The sequence below is a fragment of the Cygnus atratus genome, chromosome 26 (assembly GCF_013377495.2).
Source record: "Cygnus atratus isolate AKBS03 ecotype Queensland, Australia chromosome 26, CAtr_DNAZoo_HiC_assembly, whole genome shotgun sequence".
NCBI lineage: Eukaryota > Metazoa > Chordata > Aves > Anseriformes > Anatidae > Cygnus > Cygnus atratus.
The window spans coordinates 5,674,123-5,696,235 of record NC_066387.1 but is presented as its reverse complement, the minus strand read 5'-3'; the positions used below and the strand labels follow the sequence as shown (position 1 = coordinate 5,696,235).

Here is a 22,113-nt window from a genome sequence, read left to right as displayed (position 1 = left end):
TGAGGCATGCCAGAATCCGCTGTCTAGACCCTGCTGCCCCTCGGTCTTTCCACCAAAGTTACCAGAGCGATCTCTTGGCTGGCGTTAGCCCAGGTCCTATCAACTCAAAGCGCAGGAGGCTCGATGCCATGAAAGAGCCATTGTTCTTACTCCTTATTAAGATGGGCAAACTAAGTCCAAGACTTTTCTCTTTCCACTCCTTTCTGCTAAGTGCCCTCGTTCCTGCCTTTAATATGCTAAAAAGTTACTCTGGGATGAGGAAAATACATTAACATTGAGAGCTGACACCTCTCTTATCGTGAGGGGGAAGGGGGGTTACAGCTTCAGTTTCGGGAGTCCTGTTACTCCCACAGAGCTGTACCTGCCAGGAAGAAGCTTCAGGCTTTCTAACTTTTACTTAAAACATCACAAAGAACCCAATTTCACTATTTAAACAGTCAGCCTTCCTAATTTTTATCTCCTAGTGGTTTTTAATACAGCCTTATAGTCCTGGGGATTTCTGGCCTCGTGTAGGAGGGGGGGTTATTCACAGTCATGTACTAGCTGAACTTCCTTTCCTATCCCCCAAAGTATCCTTCTACTTTTGCTTTCCAGAAAACGCAACCCACATCCACTTCTTGCGATGCTGGAAGAGTTAAGTGTGACTGCAGATGCTATTTCCAGTCTATAGAGCATTTACTGCCTGTGCTGAGCAGTATATTGAGACCATGAAATTCTAACAATCTACAGACTGCTGGAGATACAGTCTTAAATAGAAGGAAAAAGTTGCTCTGAGAGGTTTTTGCCCATTTCGTCTCCAGAAACCATACAAAACTTTAACACCTCCCTTTAGCTAAAGCTTTCCAAGTAACACTTGAAAAACTGAAAAGGAAAAACAGATGGGGGCGGGGGAGCGGCCGGCGATGATCCGACAGAGCTAAAATATCCATTAGTGGTAAATTCCACCACCTCCTCCCCCTCCAAAAACCCAAGTGCACGGGTCGGATTCCACCCGCGAGCCGAGAACCCAGCTCCAGCCACCCTCACCCAGAGAGGCCTTTTGATTCTCCTGCTTGTCTTGGCGGCTGCTAGGCAACCCGCGCAGCAGCGCTGCTCATATGCATTAAGTATTAACTATTATTTCATTCCTTCCCCCTTTTCCTACAAAAAGGCAGCGACCTCAATTCCCAGCATACCGTTCTCACCCCAAAGCCAACGCTGGCTGAGCTCAGCTGGAAACGGAGGCAGAGCCACGGAGGGGTTGAGGACGCCCAGGTTACTCAGCCCCGCGGGATGCTCTCGATGCAGGAGCTTTGGGCTTCACGGGGTTTCCAGCACCCAGCACTAGCCCCCTACCCCGAGCGCCCTCGTTTTTGGTGTGCCAGGATATGCAGCCACCCTCTGGGGGTAACGGCCTCTCCGTGCAAGGACTCCCAAACCCTTGTTTCAGTTTTGTGCCCAGAGTGAAGGGGGGCAAACATCCCCGCTGCTCCTGCTGCACTGAAGTGCCGTGAAAGAAGAGATTCATGTTAAAACATGGAAAGATGTCCGTCCTTCAGGGCTTGTAGCTTTCCTTGTGATGATAAAGCCCTCATTTTGCCAAGACAAGGCTGTAAAGCAGGGGAGGCAGAAGCAATGCAGTTGCCCTGTCCAAGTGAAAACTAAGGTAGAACTTGACAGACGACAAGGAGACCTGACCCTGAACCAGCTCTGCTACCATTTGGCAAGCATCATCTCCATCTCCACAAAAGGCAACTCTTCTGGAGACTTCAGTAGGTATTTTGCTTGAAAGAAAACAAAAATCAAAACTGTGACAGGACAAAAGAAGGTAGGTAGCAGTTGCTGGCGTTCAGAAGTGGCAGGGGGAGATGCTTCAGGTCAGCAAAAAACCTGGGAGGCTTACTGCTCGAAGTCAACCATACAGCTTGTCATCAGAGCACGGCTTGAGTTGGAAGGGACGGACCTCATTCATCACTCGGTTCTAACCCCCCTGCCACAGGCAGGGACACCAACCACGAGATCAGGTTGCTCAGGGCCTCATCTATCCTGGCCTTGAACACCTCCAGGGATGGGGCATCCACAACCTCTCTGGGCGACCTGTTCCAGTGCCTCACCACCACCCTCCCAGCTTCACAGTGAACCGAAAGCATCGATACAACAAAAATAGGGTAACAGCTCCTGGAGGACACAACGATAACATGGGAGGCACTCTCCAAATTACTTGGCATTTTTGGATTTAAGCGTCTCGTATCTGAAGAGCAAAAAAGTGTGAACAGTCTTAGGGCAAGAATATTTTATGCCAATAACTGAGCCATCAAAAACCAAGCAGTAGCAAGGTAAAAAGTCTCGTCTAAGTTTCTTTCATCTGTCTCTGCTAGGATACCTCCCAAGTCCAAACTGGATCACAAAACCATGCCTCTATCAATAACTAGCCCAGCTCCTCCCTTCCTTCCCCAAAGCACGCATGCGTGTGCACGCAGGAAAAACAGGGCTGCTAGAAACCAGGGAACTGCAGCTCCCGAACCAGCAGCAGCATTACTTTCACTGAGTTTTCCCCAGCTGTGGTAGATATTTTAAGTGCTGCGTGTGTATGTCCAGCTTGATCAGCAGTGCAGTAAGAGGATCTAGAAGGCTGGCGTTTGAAGAGAGCCTTAGCATACGCTCTGCCGAGGGATTGTGCCCCTCTGGGGGGGCTGTCCCCCACCACACAACACCAAGATCAACACATCCTGCTTCTGAGAGCTCGGTCCCAAACTTAGCGATGCTCCTGGATCAGGAGCGGTTGCCAGAGCAACCCGTCATAGCAGAGGAAGGTGCTGCTAAGGACAATGACATCTCAGGAAGAGCGGATGCCAACAAATTTTCACCTGCAAGGCGAGGGCATGGCAGGGAGCAGCCTGCGCGCAGCTGCTGCCCTGGAACCAAAGCACTCTTCAAGCCCAGTGACATTTCTGAGTAATTACCAAACCTTAAGATCCATTATGATGTTAATTTGCTGGCTAGCTTTGCAGGGAAGTGTAATTAGATGTTGTGTAGCTGCGATACAAACTGGGAGGAATGCTAGGAATGCCCGAGCTTACAATCTGGGCAGCAGCAGGATGGAGCAGAGCCCACGCAGGGATGGTGAGGAGCCCACGCACACCTCCAGCACCTCCAGAGCTGGAAAAGGATCCCGGGAGCAGGGCCTCCTCTCCACCCCACTCCCCGGGTGCACGAAGGCCCCACTGCAGCCACAACACCAGAGGTGAGCAAGGCGAGGAGGGCATCAGGTATGCTGAGCTTTACACCCTTGCTCTCCTCCCCACATGGGTACCACTCCGTCTCCTACTTCACATTTCCTCATTCCAAACCAAGAAAGTAGGACCTGCCTTAACCGAGAGCATCCTACTGATTTATGTCACTAGCCTCATTCAGGTTTTCGGGCTAGACGTTTTAATAGAAGCCAGACAGAAAATGTTTGTTTTTCAAATTATGAGACATTTTCAGGGCTGGGGCGGCACTTGTAAGCAACAATAGTGGCCTGCAGCTGAGGATGACAAAACCTTTTAAAATTAAAACAAATTTCTTTACACACAATGACTGCCCATTTCACAACTAAGAGACACAATAATGGCTTTTTTTAACAAAAAAATACTAATGTCACAGCACATTTGGAACCACAAGCAGCCATCATTTCATTTCTGAAACATACCTATTAAAAGGGCTGCCAGATTTGATATAAATTTTCCTCCATAAAATGAACTGATTAAATGAAAACTAAATTGGAGTCCCTACAGCTCTGTAACAGTAAACTTCACGTAACAGTTTTGTAATTTGCAGATGGAAGCATGGAATAGTTTATTCATTTGCAGTCGAATGCAAGAAACTAATTACTCTGCAAAATAATATTCTGTAAGCTATCAATAGCATCTAAATTAGGCAAGGGTGGAAAAACACATCTATCTCCTCTAGAAAGGAAAGCTGTCAGCTCTGAGAACAGAGTAACTACCCTCCTAAGGCCAAAGAATCAGCATAGCAAATGCCAATAAAAAAAAATACGCAGCACCATTTGCAAAGAGAAGTTTTCTAGGAATGCTTTTTCAGTCAAAAATACTAACAGCACTGTACAAAGGAGAAAAAAAAAGGGCAAAAAAGCAGAGTGAGAAACAATATCATAAGCATCACCATCTTCTCCTGGAAGAATGCATGGTGAGTTGGATTGACCTGACAAAGGCAAGTTACCGCCCGCAAGACACAGTGGTTGGGACATCTCCTTGTTCTTATTTAATGGATGTTTCAGATGGTGACAGCCTGCTGTGCTTGTTCGCTCAGGCTCAGTTTAAGTGGTGAGAGATGCCCAGAGTTGGCTGAGGGTCCCTCCTGTGCCACCAAAGGTCCACATGCACCTCACCAGCAGCCACCTAACCAAGAGCCAGAATGTTCTTGGTCCCCTGTAAGGAAGCCTCCCACATTTTTATTCTTAAAACAAATGAATGAGATGGCCACTGCAGGGGAGGAATCGGGGCTCCTGAAGGAATGGGGAGCTCCCTCGGCTAGCCAGATGTTTGCAAATTCACACAAAGAGCCTAGTTAACAGTTCAAGGATTAATGAAACTTGTTCTTGTTGTAAGCAAGGTCAGTCTCCCTTGCAGACACCACAGCTTAGGAGACTTTTGTATCAAAGCTGGATAAAGCAGGAGTAGCTCCTTTCTTCCTGGAACAATAAGGGAGGTGCAAAGATGCTGTCTGAGCTGCAGCACCTAGAAACCAAAGCCTACAGAAGCACAAGCTGAACAGTGCGGTCTGAAGCATCCTCCAGAGATGCCTGAAGCACTCACCCATGCTGTTTTTGCCTTTTTTTTTTTAAAGCAAAAAGCACGTGGCAGAAAATAGTGAATTGCTCTGAGTACTCAGTGGCAACTCTCCCCTTATTCTACTGCAAAGAACAATGAAGATTTGTCATTAAATGGAGAGGGAGATCAGTTTGAGACATCAGGAGTCAAGATTCTGCTCCTCTGTGTGGGCTGGTAAGCTTTCAATGGATTTTTTCAATAGGAGAGATTGCACAGGTGGCTTGATTAAATCACCTTAGACTGATTCTCCTGTCTAAGCTGTGCAGCTTGAAAAGCATCAGAGGGATCAGTCAGCATTCACATCTTCCAGTGGTATTGAGCATTTACTTTTTTTCTTTTTAAATTATGAATTGTTTAGCTATTGACCCATTACTGCTCTCCACCATTTTTTCTATCATTAACTGAATTGCATAAAACCAGTCTTTAAAAAGCAAACCAGAAGGTATGTGGTAACACTGATCTCCCCATATTCTTCCTCTTTGCAGCTTTCATCCCCAACAAGACAAAGAGGGGAAAAAAAAAACATTTAGGAAAGGCAGAGAGTACAGGTTGAGGAGCATTAACTGTGGATGGTTTTTGGCACTGCCAGATGAAACTCATTTATTCTGTTACTCAAAGCATGGGGCTGGGGTTTCTACAACATCCCTACTTGACCCTTTCGTACTCCCTGACTCATAGGTCTCTCATGGGCTATGATCCAAAGGTATTTACAAGACAAACGTGCTTCAAACAACTTGAAGCATTTTCAAAAAGCTTGCAATACCTCTTGGAGAGCCTCAGTGAGGCAGGTAGCCAGTAAGGACCACTGCACTGCCAATTTTAAAAGCAGGATGATTTGCGCCCTCAAAAAGCAATTAACCTGTTCTGGCTCATTTATTTACTGAGAAGAGATTTGGGTGGGGAAGAGAGGGAAGAGTTTATTTGCTGCAGCCAGATGGAATTCCAAATCTAGACAGTTTAGTCAGTGAGCTAAGGAGAAGATGTCAAAACATGCTTTCCATTAATGTAACAGCAGAAAACACCACTGGTTTCAGATACTATATACAAACAATTACTGTTCTGCTAACAGAATCCATGCCAACACGAGGGATTTTATACCCATAGTTAGTTTAAACTAACAGCAACAGAGTTGTAAGTCACCAATACGGTATTTTATTCTTAAATATTTGCTCGGGATGCTACTTGACATCAGACTTCAGTCAAAATAAACTTTAGCAAGTGATATGTTACATGATCCCATCTGCCTATTTCAAAGGCAAAAAAAAAAAGTAGATTTTGTTAAATCTGTTTTTTGTTAAATCTGAATTTCCAGGTTCAGCCTTCTTTGCTGTAGCGAGGTAGGGGTTGGTCTATTCTCCCACGTGCCTGGTGACAGGACAAGGGGGAATGGGCTAAAGTTGTGCCAGGGGAGGTTTAGGTTGGATATTAGGAGGAACTTCTTTACTGAAAGGGTTGTTAGGCACTGGAATAGGCTGCCCAGGGAAGTGGTTGAGTCACCATCCCTGGAGGTCTTTAAGGGACGTTTAGATGTAGAGCTTAGTGATATGGTTTAGTGGAGGACTTGTTAGTGTTAGGTCAGAGGTTGGACTCGGTGACCTTGGAGGTCTCTTCCAACCTAGACGATTCTGTGATTCTGAAACAGGAAGCTCAGGTTCTGTTCTTGTTTAGCACGATGTAAATCAGAACCGAATGGATTTAGTTCAGTGCTATAGGTCAGAGAAATACATCCAATAAAGACATTAATGGCATATATATATTTAAATCAAGTAAGACAATTTTCTTTGTGGAGTTCTACTTACTGCAGATGGAGGAAAAAAAGAAGACAGCAGCGTCTCTCTACATCTGCACTTAAACTGCTGAAGCAAAAAGCACTCCAGTAGAACTAATGCAAACTGTAATGCACATTGATTTATTTTTTTTTCCTGCCATGATAGCTACACGCCAAAAAAGTCAGCTAACTGAACGGCCAACATTGACATGAAGCTTTTGAGGGCTCTTTCAAAGGCACAATTCAAATAACAGACTCAAAAGAATACCACAAGCTGTTTGTCTGAAGTTCACAAAAGACATTGTTGTGTCTGTCTTAGATACAGTTGCAGAAACGATGCTTGAAGCCATTTGCAAAGAACAACAACAAAATCATGTCTGCAACCTTGATCTCCAGTTCTGTGAGAGCACACACACGTGCGTCCCAGCGAGAGCTTTGTTTGTGCTTCTGCAGTGAGAAAACACTGACTGTTGTTACAAACTCATGAAAAGGCACCAGCACAGAGATTAGTTTAACTTCCGAAGGAGGTTTTCAACACGCTGTTGTCTCAGAGGAATAGCACAGTCTTTGCACTGTACCCAGCCGAGTGAGATTTCTGCGGGGCGGAGAGTAGGGCAGACTTAAAACTAAAATCCTCTGTTACGACATCGTTAGACCCACCTGTTATTGCGTACCTTCTGTAACTGATCCTGAATTTTCCATTCATCAGCACATGCTACTGCTGATTTGGGGGAAGATGATGCTTCCAGGAAAAGACAGTAGGCTCAACCCTTTTCTGAATTTTCTGGTACAAGCTACTAATTTTAATAGACCTAAGAAAAAGGTATGAAAATTATTTCATAAAGGCCATAGGCTATCAGTTCTTACCATCTCTCAATTCATTATGAGCCTTGGATGGCTACAAGCCAGAAGTGTAAAGTAGAAATACATCCATACACAATTTACTTTTCTCCAACAGAAGCATCTAACGTTCAGGGTAATCACACGATTCAATCCTCATATACGAAGAAACCAGTTAGAAACTGGGAAGATGCATTCACACCACGAAACATTTTGTCATCCAACATCAGAATGTAAGTTCAACCAAGTAGCTGCCAGAATAAAAGCTATGACAAAAATTCCTTAATAATAGACTAATAAGAGACTCATCACCAAAGCATTATGTAATTCTTCAGGGAACATGAATAAGAATTGCAATGTATGATGTATTGATTTAGTTATTTAGTGGTACTTAGGAAAAGAGCTTGAGTTTTAAGGACAAGAGGTTAGAATACAGCTGTGAAAATTCAATCCCCAACATAAATCATCTCTTGAAATGTGCAGAGAGGGAGTTTCACTGAAACTCTCGTGTTTCACATCAGATGCTGCAAACAGAGCAGCATATAACAGAGTTTTAGCTCTTCTATAGATCATGCTCCCAAATATTTTTGTTAGTTTACTTCTTGAATGCACTCTACAAAATGTTCTCACTTGGATTATAAAACAAGCTGGAGAATCATAATACTGGAGTCACTTGAGCAAAAACTTGCCCAATCACTCTGCTCCCCAGAAGCATCTCTCAAATTAAGGAATTTCTAAGTTCTCTCCTGTCCTGCCCTCTGAGTTTACAAGACTGAAACATGGCTCTGAGCGTGGTTTCAGCATCTTTACCAGCTAACACCCTGCAACATCTCCAGCCCTCTAACAAGGGAAGAACAAAGTGGGGAGTTGCAGCCTCCAAGCAGGTGCTTCTTGTGGATAGCAGCTCCCACGCAGACGAGGAGAGCCAAAAAGGCAGCAATGGCACCAAGCACTTCTCAAAGGAGGGCACGGAGCAGCCACAGCCGGGTTAGGTCACTCCTCTGCTCTCAGTGTCCTCATGGCAAAGGCAAGGCTTTCTGCACAAAATATCCTGAAAGGGCATGAAGCAAAGCAATAATGACACCATCGAAAAAATGCACGTTTGTTTGATTTTGATCACTGAGTAAAGCAGCAATCATCTGAGGATTTCAAAGCACTCTACAAATAAATATTAATTCTTCCAAGACTACTCATCTCAACTTTCTGGCTCCCAGAAAAACACAGGTATTGAATTTTTTCCCTAATGCAAAATGGAAACGAAAGCAGAGCAATGGAAGCAGAGTTTCCCACGCAGACTCAGCAGCCACAGTAGATGAGGAGCCAGGAGCTGCTCGATCAGAGATGAAATTCATGCCCCACAGCACAGGGAGCCCCAGGGGGCACAGGGCTCCCATGGAAAGCCAGAGAGGACCGAGTCTCGAGGCAAGGAGACGCATCAGAAACACAGAAGCAGCACCCTTCAGTGTAGCTTGTTTTGGAGCTATGCTATATTATAATTTATACATATGTTTGTATACATATTTTAAAATAGATCTCTACACATAGACATACAAATATAGCTCCAGTGTCTGAATTAACACATGGAGAGATTTTGTTGACAGACGTGCCCTCAGATATTTTGATATTAAAGTGCTTCCTTTCAGTCCTCATTAAGGTGGAGACGATTAGCACTTCTTACACATGACCTATGAAGACATGGTACCTGTGGAATTAAAGTCAAAGCACATTTCCCTGCAGGGCAACAGTAGGGGATTTAAAAACTCCTAAGCATTACAGTAAGGTGCAGTGTGTTTTTCCAGGTGTTTGCAGCCAGGAAACATGCAGAGAACTAACCGGTCCACAGCTTGCATTTGAGAGACTTGCCCCACTGCCCCATAACCCGGGGCAGCAGACGATGGAACGAGCAGAAAGGCATTGCCTGGCCCTTACTCTAGTGTCCCCGGGGGGGCATTAAGGACCAGAAATACCAGCTCCCAAAAAATCAACTCCAAAATCAGGGTCTGCAGTTTATTAAGCACCGACACCACAGCTCCCTTGTCTGTGTGTTTCCACCCCGCGGGTAAGGGAGGGCATTTGCTCTCAGCGGAGCAGATATCTGGCAGGGTTCTGTGTCTCAGCGACCCTAAAGATCCTCCACATTCTGCAGGCCAGCACTCGAAGACACATTGGGCTTTTCCCTGGTAACCAAAGGCTGTGGCTACAGCCGTTCCCCCAACAAGCAGGAGGATTACGCAGCAGGCAGCAGATGAGGCACAGCACTGGAATGTCTTGGACAGGGGCTGCAGCAGGAGGTTGCTGCGACCAGAGCACGCTGCCAGCACGAAATCCTTAACCCCCATCTTTTCGTAAAACAATCTTTCCTCTGCCTGTATCAGCACTTTGGGGCAGAGACCGGCCCCACTGTACCTCTTGCAGCACTCCAGATAATGTATTCGCAGTTTACACTGGGGTTCCTGGCGCTATGGCAGCTCAAACACTAATGATTTTTAATTGATATTAGAGAAGAAATCTGAAAGAAGCTACATTTCCTTAGTGCCTCTACCTCAAGCCAGATTATGTTGTAGACCAACACTGAGGTTTACCTGGATACTGAAATTCTGAGAACACACAGAACACAGTTTATTAAATGCTACAGAAATGTTGAATCCACTTTTTTATTATTATTTAGGGAAAAAAAAGTGTTTTCTTTAAGTTCTACGCAACAGCTAGATTGGGAAGAATAAAAGTGTCAAAACCAGCAGTGGCAATAATCAAAAAGCACTTTTGGTGCCCCTGTATAACTTGAAACAGAAATTATCTGTCTTTAAACTCCTTACCTTACACAATTGTCTCTCATGTTTGCAGCATACCAGACAATACTCCAAAATGTCAATGCGTGTTTGTCAGCGCTGCAAGCAGAAGCCCCGACCACCCAGCGGCTCCTATCTGGTAAATGTTATCTGGTCAAGGTGTCGGGAGCAATCTCATGGAAGATATAGGAGATGTTTTCCCTCGAGGAGGAACATCTACACCAACAGACCTCTGGGCTAAGCCACAGGCAGGAGCAGCCTCTACTTGTACGACACCCAGCTCCAGTCAGGGTGCTGCAGGTCGTTAGCCTCAGCAAGTGAAGGTAACAGAGGTGGCGCCTAGAACATGGAGGGCAAATTTTGCACTTACAGTGTTATGGAAGGCTATTAATAGAGAGAAAGCTGCATCCTGAGTTCAAACAACCGTGGAGGACAGGTCACTCTTTCTTCAAGAGTTTTAAGACCTGGGTGAGAGATTTCACTTCTCTGGTGCGTGCAAGTGTTCTGAACAATGCCAAGCATCTACCACATTAAAAGCAACAAATATTTGCTAGGAAGAGGTAAGCTCTGAAGATTAGCTGGATGACCAGAAGCCAGTATTTCCCTTATGATCTGTACTATGAAAGAAAAATTTCCTCCCATGATTGGTCATTTAAGGTCATGACTACTTGAAAAGATCCACATTTCATGTTCTTCTGGGGGATGAGGGCAGAAGATTAAACATCACATAAAATATTTTGTTTAAATGCAAAGACTGAAGATAAATTAGAGAGAACTGGTCCATTTGCACTTACCCACATCCGCCCCAGTGTTTCACATCCCAGGGCTGGATTTCAGATTGAGTTTTGGCTGTACCTTCCAGACCACTCAGGGTGGGAGGGAAGAGAAAGAAGAAAGATATCCTAGCACAGAGCAGGGAGGTTACACTCAGAATGTTACTAAACTCTTGCCTTCTCTTGCAGTTTTGGGTATTACCTGTCTCCATGAGGTTCCTTTTTCTAAAGCATGTTGCACTCCCAGCATCCCAGATACCCTCCAAAAGGGATTAGAAGAAATAAAATAACTAATGCAATTCCCCAAACAAGTTGGATGTTTGACCAGCTGTATGTGTTTAGTCAGAAACTATCCCGAATAGTTGCAGGGTTGTCATGGCAGCAACGGGATCTTAAGCTAATACTAAAGAACAACCTAAAAATGACTAACCAGAGGGCAGCTAGAGGAAATTGCTCATTACTCTTCAGTTGCTTGTTTATAATCATTCCACCTGCACTTTTTCCTTTTTCCCCCCTCTTTCCTTGATGTTTCTTGTCAGTCTTCACTAATGACATCTCCAAAAGAAGGAGCACCCTTAATTATGTGCTCAGTTCACTGGGGGCCTTGACTTGCATTAACCTCGAAGACCCACCAGCCACGTGACCCCAGTGCTTCACAGGCAATTCTCCTGAACAACTGATGCATCACCACATAGGATCGGTCTTGATTTCACCTTAGCACTTCCAAACAAGCTAGGCACTTAAAAAACCACAGCTCTGGAGACAGAACCCCCTTCCTTCACACCCAGATTCACTCATGCCCCGGGGACTTCACTCAAATGTAGCACACCAACCGAGGAGACGCGTGTGGATTTGCAGCACGTCTGCCGGTGCACAGGCACGTGTTCAGCTCCAACAGGAAGGGAAAAGCACGCACTCCAAAGGTGCACAGGAGAAACTGTAACCATGAACCTCTTCTCTAAAAGAGAAGGAGAAAATACAGTTTCCCTCAGCAGACACCACTGTTTGTGATGCCAGGAGCCACCGCTGCTGTTGCCTTGCAGGAGATGCAAAAAAAAAAAAAAAAAAAAAAAAGCCTCTCAGCATGGATGCAGCAAGCAACAGAAAGCTGTGTAGCAGCTGGGCCAGCAGGACAGCCCCTGGGCAGCGGCGCCCACAGAAGCATCCGTGCCTCCTGGTTTTGCTTTGCTTCTGCTCATGACTGGCCGGGAGTCTCTCCGCTTCCCCTGAAAGCATGGGGAAGGTGTCAGGCGTTGGCCCTTCCTCCCCTCTGGTGATTCCTACCTGTTTTCCAGTATTTTCTGTGTAACGAATGGAGGCTTTGTAACGAGCAGATAGCCCAAAGAAGTTGAGCTAAGTCATCACTGAGCCGCAGAAGGCAGGGACGTGCTGATCTTCACGGCGTGCTGTCATTTGTCCTCATGCGGGCCAGCAGTCCTGCACACGAAGACAGAGAAGAACCACCTCGAACATAAGGAACGATTCATGGAGACTGGACATTTACAACGCCAACCACCAAAACGACGTGTTGGTGCAGGGTATGGCCAGTTGGTACAATTCCTCCTCCCATGCTGAGGATTTCCTTCAGCAAAGTATTGATTTGGGACAAGGAAAGAAAGAAGCCAATTCTTTTTTGTATTTGCTTATATAAAGTCCTCGCTGGCACAGCATCCTGTGACCCCCGTTTCTTTGAAGGCAACTGCAACCTTCAGTCGCTAATCTCGTTCAAAGCCCTGTCGCTATGACACCTTCATACTATGCTGAGACTTCTAAGCCATTTGTTAAACTCAGAAAAAGAAATTCTTAATTTCTTAGTAGAAATCTCATTTCGAAAAAAGAAAACACACTCAGCAATTGCCTTTAAATTACTTTTCAGATGCCTTCATTTGGCACTTCTACAGCTCTTAAATCCTGTAAAACACCAGATTAACAAAAACAAAACCAGTCATAAAGTTTGGGAAGAGGCTCGCTCCTCTTGCGCTTCAGAATTCTCCCTGTAAACGTAGTGCTGGACAGAGGCTGCCGTACCCCCGGGTCATAAGCGAGCACGGAGGTCATTGGAAGAGGAAGACTTTCAGTCATGGACATGAAGCCACATGTCTACACGCAGCCAAAGGTTATTCTAACAAGTCGGCTGAACTATGCAAATTTTAACCTTTTCTAGTCCTTGCTTTAGGTGGGTGAATCACAAACACAGCAATCTTTCATAAAAAGATGACCCAAAGCTGAAGGTGTTGGTTCTTCTCCCTCGATCACCTGACTGGAAGCGGTTTGTGTACGATGTGCGTTGAATAACTGCCGCTATGCTTTCTGCGATGCGAAAAGGGATTAACTGCAGGCAGTGCCCTGAACAAAGAGGAATCCTCTTGTACAGTGTATTAAGGGGTACGTGGCTTGTGCTGAAGACTTTTCTTGTCCGTTTGCATATTATTGGCATAATTAGTTCACACGCTAGTTAGGCAGAGATGGCCTGACAGAAAAAAACAGCACATTCTTAGACAATAAGGCGGGTTTGTGAACATTTGAACGCAGGGATAGAGATCGGCCAGCACAAACAAACCAAAGCACCTCGTCTCAGGGCGCAGCTCGCAGGAAGAAGCCCCGCGTGTGCTCCAAGTCCCAGCGGCACAGCCCCGGAGCTGGGGGCTGCGTGCCCGTGCTCCTCTCCCAGGGCACGCAGTCAGGACACGGCGTTGCTCCAGCTGGCTGCCGGCCCGGCCGTAACCGCGCTGGCGTCTGTTGCACGGGAGAGACTGGGGGGGGACGGATGCTGGTTTAAATAGAAACTCTGGCCCAGAAGGCGGGTGGTAAGATAAGCCTGTTGAATCAGCACTGCCCTCCCTGTTCTGTGACTCTGCACACCGCGGGTGCGCTTCAATTTCAAGTGCTAAAACCGACCGAGGGAAACAGGCGAGGATGTAATACATGGGCTTTGGTTATAGGCTTGTATTAAAAGCAAAACCGTGTTCTGATTAAACTTAACAGCTGTCAATGCTCCGAGCTGTTACAAGTACGAGACTATTTAAAGACAACGACTGGCGCCATCTATTTTACTTTGACAGAGCTAGGAAAAGCGACGCTTATTAACCGCTGACTAAAGCTCTAAATTGATGTCAGCTCTGAAGATGTTTTTGTCACAAAAAGGTAGAGAAATAACAATAACAAGTGCAGAAGTAACTTTTAGTGGCCATGAATACACTTAACTGAAAAAGCACAAGAGCTGGACCTGTTGGAGCGGGTCCAGAGGAGGCCATGGGGATGCTCAGGGGCTGGAGCAGCTCTGCTAGGAACGGATGGAGAGAGAAGGCTCCGGGGAGACCTCACAGCGGCCTGCCAGTGCCTAAAGGGGCTGCAGAAGAGACGGGGAGGGACTCTGTGTCAGGGGGTGTAGGGATAGGACAAGGGGGGGGTGGCTTGAAATGAAAAGAGGGGAGATTTAGATCAGATAGAAGGAAGAAATTCTTCCCCCTGAGGGCGGTGAGGCCCTGGTGCAGGATGCCCCGAGGAGGTGGGTGCCCCATCCCTGGCAGTGCCCAAGGCCAGGCTGGATGGGGCTGGGGGCAGCCTGGGCTGCTGGGGTGGTCGTGCCCATGGCAGGGGTGGGATGGGGTGGGCTTCAAGGTCCCTTCCAACCATTCTATGATTCCTAATTTTCCAACAGAGAGCAAGGACACACAACAGCTGTTGATGTCATTGGAGGCAATACCTGTTCACGTCTTCATGAATTACAGCCCTAGACTACAATTTCATATTTACACAGGCAAAAGGATAGAGCAAGTGCATTTCAGATGTATGCACAGATATGCGTGTAACATGTGATTTAACACTGACTCTGAGGACCTTGCTCAGCCTCAGGCCTTGGCACAGGAGCCCCTTTCCCTTCCTTCCCCTCTGCAGGCAACTCAACAGGGCACGTTGTGCCAAGCCACCTCGCAAGGATGGGCCTCAATCTACGCACCTGACATCCAAATTTACGTGACAAACACACAAAACACTCTTTGAGAAGGCAGATCACAGGGTAAGGCTGCAGCCCAGCCTTGGGATTTTGCACTCCATCTTGGGCCGTTCCACAGGGAACAGAGCTGGAAGGCAGGGCCCCAGCACAGGGACATGGTACTATGCGAGGAATTCATGAGATGCAAATGGCACAGCAGGGAAATGCAAAGCATGGACTGCCTGTGGGAATCCCATGTGAAGTTTGACAGACCTGGCTCTTGCATTCCTCTGTAGCACTGGATGCTCCTTATCACCACCTCTGAATTCATTGGTATCGTTCCCATTTTGCAGAAAGCAAGTAGGGACAAAGAAATTCCAGTTGTCAACCCTCACTTGCTTTTGCGTGTTTTCAGCCGTCGGGCCAAGATCTTGCAATTACATGAGAATCCCAGCTTCCCTTTGAAAAGATGGGCATTTCCAAACCCTGCTGGTACAGGTACAGCTTTGAAAACCTGAACTCTAAAGACTTAAACCAAAAAACAGAGCACACCCACAACATTATACACCAAAAGGCAAGCACAAAATGCCCCACAGACTTCAAACAAATCTCAGGTCGCTTGCTACAGCAATACTGAGATGGCAAGAACCAGCTTTTTCTTTTTCCTCTGTTTAAATACAATTTCCAAAATGAAACAGGGGGTACTGCCGTGGGAGCCACCACCCGCCAGCCCTGCTGTCAGGCATCCACCACCACAATTTGGTCCCCTGAGCGTGGCTTTTCCTCACCTGCCTTTGGCCATCTGGAGGTCAGACATCTCGCTTTGCCCATCCTAGGCTTCCTCAAAGAGAGGGACAGACACCTTGGCCTTGGCCAACCCAAGCCATCTTCAAACAGACAACCATGAGAAAAGCCTTCTGCGATGCCTCCCTCACACACCAGCAGCCTTTCACTAGGCAAAGAACTTGAAAATAGTTCTTGAAAACCCGAGACTGGAGCAAATTCAACTTAAACCAACTGAAGCAAACCCCATCAGAAAGTCTGAGTGGAGGCGCAGAATGAACCCTGGTGCGGGGGAGACAAAGTTTTATATTTTGACTGAAGTCGTTTCCACTCCCAGACCAGGGATTGCTGCGTATTCTCAAATGATTTGTAGCAGAGAGAGAGAGTTGGAAAGCTTGGGCAGAAACAGATGAGAAAAGCCTTGACTAATGTCTCTGAAACTGGGTATGATCAGGTTAAAAATAACCCCAGAGCTAAAGTATAAAGCACTTTGAAAAATTATTCTTTATTCCTTTGATAACTAGGGCTTGCTTCCTTCAAAAGCAACCCCCCTCCAAAAAAAAAAAAAAAAAAAAAAAAGTATAAGTTTCGTATCTAAGTCAAAGAACGGAAAGATTTGGTCAAACTGCAGGAACTCCTGCTCGAGGCAGGCACCAGTCCAGCCCAGCAGGGGAAGCGGCCGGGGTGGCAGCGCGCTTGCCTCCCGGGAACCGAGGCCCCAGGTCCGGAGGAGGGCAGGAGCCGGAGGTCGGGCTCGGTTCTCTCCCGGCCGAACACCGGTGCTGGCACCAGGGGGATTTTTTTTTGGGGGGGGGGGGGGGAGGGAAGAAAAGCGGTGAAACGGCCGCAAGTTGGGACCGCCCGAGCGCAGCGAAGGCTCCGCGCCGCCTCCTCCTAGGCAGCCGGGACCGGGGGGAGACCGGGGGGCACCGGGGGGGGGGAGCACCGGGGGGGGGGGGGGGACCAGGAGGAGCCTGGAGGGCACCGGATGGAACGGGGGGGGGAACCCGGGGAGAGACTGGAGGGAACCGGGGAGCACCGTGGGGACACCGGGGCGGGGCACCGGGAAGTACTGGGGAGCACTGGGGGGGCACGGGGGAGTCACCGGGAGCCACAGCGGGGCCTCCTCCCGGAACTTCCCCGAGCCGCCCTGCCTGTTCCCTGCTCCTCCCTGGGGACTCTCTGGGGACCGACCCCCGCGGCCCCGCGGAGGCGCTGCCAGCGTGCGGACCGGGGATCCCCACAGCCGCCCCCCGGCCACCGCAGCGATGCCCTAACATCCCTCCCCCCCCCCATCACACCCTAACCCGCTCCGCTCCCCCCTTACCAGCGAGACACCCCCCCCTCGGGTCCGGTCCGGCCCGGTCCCCCCCCGGGGCCCCGCTCACCTCGTGCCCTCCCCGCCGGGCTCCGCCGCCCTCGGGCCGCCGGGGCTGCGCGGCGCTGCCGTTGGCAGGGAACAGTCGCCAGGGCTACGGTCACTATGGCGCCTCGCGCCGGGTCTCGAGGCAACTGTTGCTACCCTCCTCCCCCCCCCCCCCAGCACGTCACAGCCCAACCCCGCCCGCCCGCGGAGTGGGGGGTGGACGGGGGGGGGGGGCACCCAGCAAGGCGCCGCCCGTTGGTTGGCGTGGAGGCCTGTCGGTCAAAGGGAAGGGAGGGGATTTCATGGGGGTTGGCCAATGGGGAGGGGGAGAAGGCGGGGCAGAGAGTTGGCGCGCGCTTTGGCGGGAGCGGGGGGGGGCGAGGGAGGGAGTCGGTGTGGGGCGGGGCGGGGGGAGGGAGCGGAGGGGGGCGGGGACGGCGGGGACGAGATGGGGGCGCTGGGGTGGTAGGGCCAAAGTGGGGGCACTGGGGACAAGATGGGGGCACTGGGGTGGTGAGGACGAGATGGGGGCACTGGGGACAAGATGGGGGCACTGGGGTGATGGGGACGAGATGGGGGCACTGGGGACGAGATGGGGATACTGGGATGGCAGCGGCAAGGTGGGGGCACTGGGGTCAAGATGGGGGCGCTGGGGACAAGATGGGGGCACTGGGGTAGTGGGGACAAGATGGGGGTACTGGGATGGCAGCGGCAAGGTGGGGGCACTGGGGACAAGATGGGGGCGCTGGGGTGGTGGGGATGAGATGGGGGCACTGGGGACGAGATGGGGGTACTGGGATGGCAGGGACAAGGTGGGGGCACTGAGGACAAGATGGGGGCACTGGGGTGGCAGGGAACAGATGGAGGTGCTGGGGACAAGATGGGGGCACTGGGGTGGTGGGGACAAGATGAGGGTACTGGGATGGCAGGGACAAGGTGGGGGCACTGGGGTGGCTGGGACGAGATGGGGGGAGGAATGAGGATGATGCAGGGTTCAGGCAAGTGGGCAAGAGTGTGGACAAAGGGGGGACACTGAGGTGACTGAGGACAACTGGTGCAAAGAGAGGCCAGTGGAGTGACAGGACTGAGGTGGCAGGGAGAAGGGGGGGGCACTGGGGTGACAGGGAGAAGTTGGGGGCACTGGGGTGGCGGGGACAAGATGGGGCTGAGGCAATGGGGACAAGTTGGAGGAGGAAGTAGTGAGGATGATGTGAGTTTGAGGCAAGTGGGGGCAAACGGATTGAAATGGTGGGGACAAGAGTGGAGACAAAGAGGGGACACTGAGGTGACAGGGACAAAATGGGGCTGAGGTGACAGGCAAGATGGGCACTGAGGTGATTGCGGACGGTGGTTGTGGAAGAGGTTGGTGGAGTGACAGGACTGCGGTGACAGGGACAAGATGGGGCGAGGCGGTGGGGATACATCGGGCACTGAGGTGACTGAGGACAGGGGAGACAGAGGAGGTGGGATGAGGCAGCGAGGGGCTGAGAGCAGCGAGGACGCCTCGGATGGGGATGGGGAGAGGTGGGCGACGGAGAAGGGAGGTGCGGGGGGAGGAAATGGACCCTGAGAGGGGCTGGTGGAGCAGGGGTGACGGGTGACAGGGACCAGTGGGCACAGGAGGAGGTGAGAGCTCAGGTTGGAGGCAGTGGGCAGTGAAGGGCTCTTCTGGAGGAAGGGGCCTGCTGAAGAGGGGCTGAGGGTGGGCACAGGCCCATCTCTGCCATGTCAGGGCAGTAGCACAGGTCCTCTGCCTCGTGCATGGCCGCGGGGACGTGTGAGGAAGGTGAATGGCGAGGACAGCATGAGGACTTGTGTGGCATGAAGTACGGATAGCTTATGGTTTGGATCATGGTTGTGTCTGGACACTCCACACAAATCAGTGAGCCTGTGAGCTCCACATTCTTTATCAAAAAAAAAAAAAGTTATTTTTCCTATATTAAATATTAAAAAGTTCCTGTTGGCTCATGGGTAACTGGCAAAAATCTCTGGAAGCAGACTCCTCTGTTAGCTGCATTTCTGTTCCCTTGCCCCTTTCCGCCCAGCGACATTTGCATGTAAACAGGTTCTTTGTTTCCAAAGAGTTCGTTAGCTTCTGCTGCTTGTTTCTCCGTACCTGAACTAATAATTCTCCATGACATCAAAACCGTTCCCATAGAGACCGATCATGAAGTCACAAACAATAAACAGAGGATTAGAGACTGGAGTGGTGTACAGGCAGCTGATGTAGATAGGGATCAGGAATCCTGTTTTAATGCAAATTCTTTAGGAATAAAAGCAAATTGTTGTGTAGCATCACTGCATGCAGTTGCACAGCTTCCACTTCTCAGCCCAGAACCGGCTGCACTTCCGCTGGGGGTGGAATAACATAGTTGGAGTGTTTGAAGTTATGCTTGGGGGATGTGGTGGATAAGGGTAGGAGCGGTATAAGTTGTCACACGACACTGGGTTATCTGATTTAACAGCAAATGTTTCTTGATGGAGTGTTAGTCACAGGTTTTAGGGAACCAGCTAAGAAACAGTCTACGAAACGCTTGGCTCTAACTCTTTCCTGCTGTAGCAGGAATTTTCTGGTGAGCCAAGTCAGCGCACGGAGCCAGAGAGGGTATTGAGGAGACATCTACTGGCTGAAGTGAGCTCTGAGGAACTGCTATTTGGGTCTGTGTTGAGTAGGTAAATTTGCAGAATCCTGAGTGCTCGGATATATATTTGCATGTGACTGGCATTGCAGGGCTTTGGGATACTACACTGAGGAAAACCACCTACCACACCAGTAGCTGTGCAAGGTTGGAAGATGAAACTGATATTTTTACACTGTTGGTGGTGAGGGAAACAAAACCTAAACTACAGTCTGTGGATGCAGAGAATTGCAAAAGCAGCAGCTACTTCACTTCTACTCTTCCTATAAATGAATGTCTCCTCTACATTGATAGGTGTTATCAGCAAGAATAACTGCTTTGCATTCCTGGAAACAATTCAGCCTGGAAATGCAGCAGAATTTATCAGGTGGGCTTTCCGTAAAATCCCTTCCTAGCGTGAAGCACAGAGGAGAAAAATGAGAGAGACTCAAAAGAGTTTGCTTTATGAAGAAGGGTATGTGTAGCCTTAGGCTTACGTTTTAACCTTGACATGAAGTTCTTGCCTCTGGCACAGTGGCAAGCGTCCTGAATGCATAGACTAAAATCTGTCCATGATGGTGAGCTTTATTCCTTCATCTTGGGGGAGGAAAAAGACTGTTTGGTAGTGCACATCACAAATTCTGTCCCTCCTGGGTGGGAATGGTCCTCTGGATACAGATTCCTATAAAAGCAAATCAGTGCGTGCAAACTTTTCCAGGTAGTTAAACCAACTCCCTTGGAAACAAATATTGACTAGTTGCAAGAACCCCAGCTCCCACTAACCCATCTTGTCCCAGTCAATTTGCAAAGAGAGCCAAATTCTCTGGTTTTCTGTCATTTCATGCAGGCTGAGTTTTGTGTCTGTCCCTGAGAAAGAGAGGTCGAAGGAAACACTGATATCACTACTAATGTGAAGCTTTTAATCATTGTCACCTTGCATTGTAATAAGTGACAACTTTAATTGTATTTGAAAATTTAAATGGTTCCATTGTTCAAAATCTAAAAGGTTTCTCTTTACAACAAAAGGAGGATGATGAGGATGAGGATGATGATACTGGTCATGGCTTTGTGGTTAAGTATAGTTTTGCTCCTAAAGAAGAAATTATTAATGAAGGCACAGATTTAAAAAGAAGTAGGGATGTTTCCTGTCACTTACTCAAGGTAACTGCAGCAGGAGCGCACGTCAACCTAACTGCTTCAGAGCTGGCCCGGTCCACACAGGGTTCACCCAGTTCTGCATCCCAGGCACTTCTTTCCAGTCTAAAAGTCTAAGGGGTCTGGTACAGACCTGAGGTGGCCGTAAGTCTTATTTTAATCACAGGAGCTTTTAAGAGGAGAGAGAGGCACTCTGCTCCCCACTTCCTATCCTGTTTATTTTAATTCCGGCAGTAAGTCCTGCATAATGAAAAGTGATACGTGCTCTAGGTCAGTCTCTGTTCTCTGAATGGTTTTGGAAATCAGGTGCTGCCAAGGAAAGCAGCATTTTTTAATAAAGCTTTATGGAAAACGTTTGTGTTTTCTTTTGTTTTCTTTATTCTTTTTTGTTTTTCTTTTCTTTTTTTTTTTTCCTTAGCGAAACCCAGCAGAATCTCTGCATGAATTTTTCAATGGCTTAGAAAAATCCCCATCAGGTATTTCAACAGGAATGAAGAGAATCACCATATTGACATGGAATAAAGAGGTTTTATGATGAAGTTTGCTGTAACGTTTTCTGAAAAGTATGTCACTACCTAAGCCAAGGAAGTGTGTGGAATTCGTACCCATGGAGATTCCAATAACACAGTCAGCTTCAAACCCACAGGATTATTTGTTTTCTTACCTAACTTACCAGGAAAAGGGTTACTGGAAAAGGGGGAGAAAGAGAAAGAAAGTGAGTGAGGTAATATAAATCAGAGACTGGATGTTGGAGGAACGAGGAAGGCTTGCTGATTAAAATTTGATCTGTCCACAGATTTGGGGTTAGTTTTCAGGAGGTTGCCATGAGTTATACAGGAAATAATTCCCAGAACTGAGTCGTGTGTGTGAGCTCCAGAGACATGCTGGATAAAATGTTCAGAAATTCCAAAGAAAAATTAGTCTTCTTTTAATGGATTGTAGTCCTTAAGCCAAGGTTATTTAAAAATAGAAAGGTTCACATGAAGGTGTCATTGCTTAAGAACAGTGAAATAGAAAAATAGAGATGGGAATAGTTTATGAGAAGTCATTTAATACACATAAACATCACCAAAAGGCAGGACCTACTTTACTCTTGTTTTACCTGACAGGTTTTTTAACCTTACCTACTCTTAAGGCTTCCTAATGGTGGTGAGCCCAATATCTCCTTAGCCACGGTATTTCAACTTTAACTGTCCTTACAGCTGGGCAGGTTCCCCTCCCCATCTCCAGCCTAAATCTCACTTGTTGCAGTTCAAGTTCCTCCCCATTGTTCTGT

At 48.1% G+C, this 22,113-nt stretch overlaps 1 protein-coding gene across 10 annotated transcripts in view; it reads right to left on the bottom strand.

The window, feature by feature from the left end:
* Nucleotides 1-17,215, bottom strand: part of RFX2 (regulatory factor X2) — a 60,122-nt gene extending 42,907 nt beyond the window's left edge. For 3 of the 10 annotated variants that reach the window (XM_050715698.1, XM_050715704.1, XM_050715705.1), the window contains exon 1: nucleotides 17,087-17,206. The gene's annotated coding sequence lies outside the window, so the exon portion shown is untranslated. Of the gene's footprint in view, nucleotides 1-12,265; nucleotides 12,419-14,185; nucleotides 14,331-17,086 lie in introns of all 10 variants that reach the window. The other 7 variants (XM_050715697.1, XM_050715696.1, XM_050715699.1 and 4 more) reach the window with 5 other exon arrangements.
* Between the last annotated feature and the right edge of the window lie 4,898 nt (nucleotides 17,216-22,113).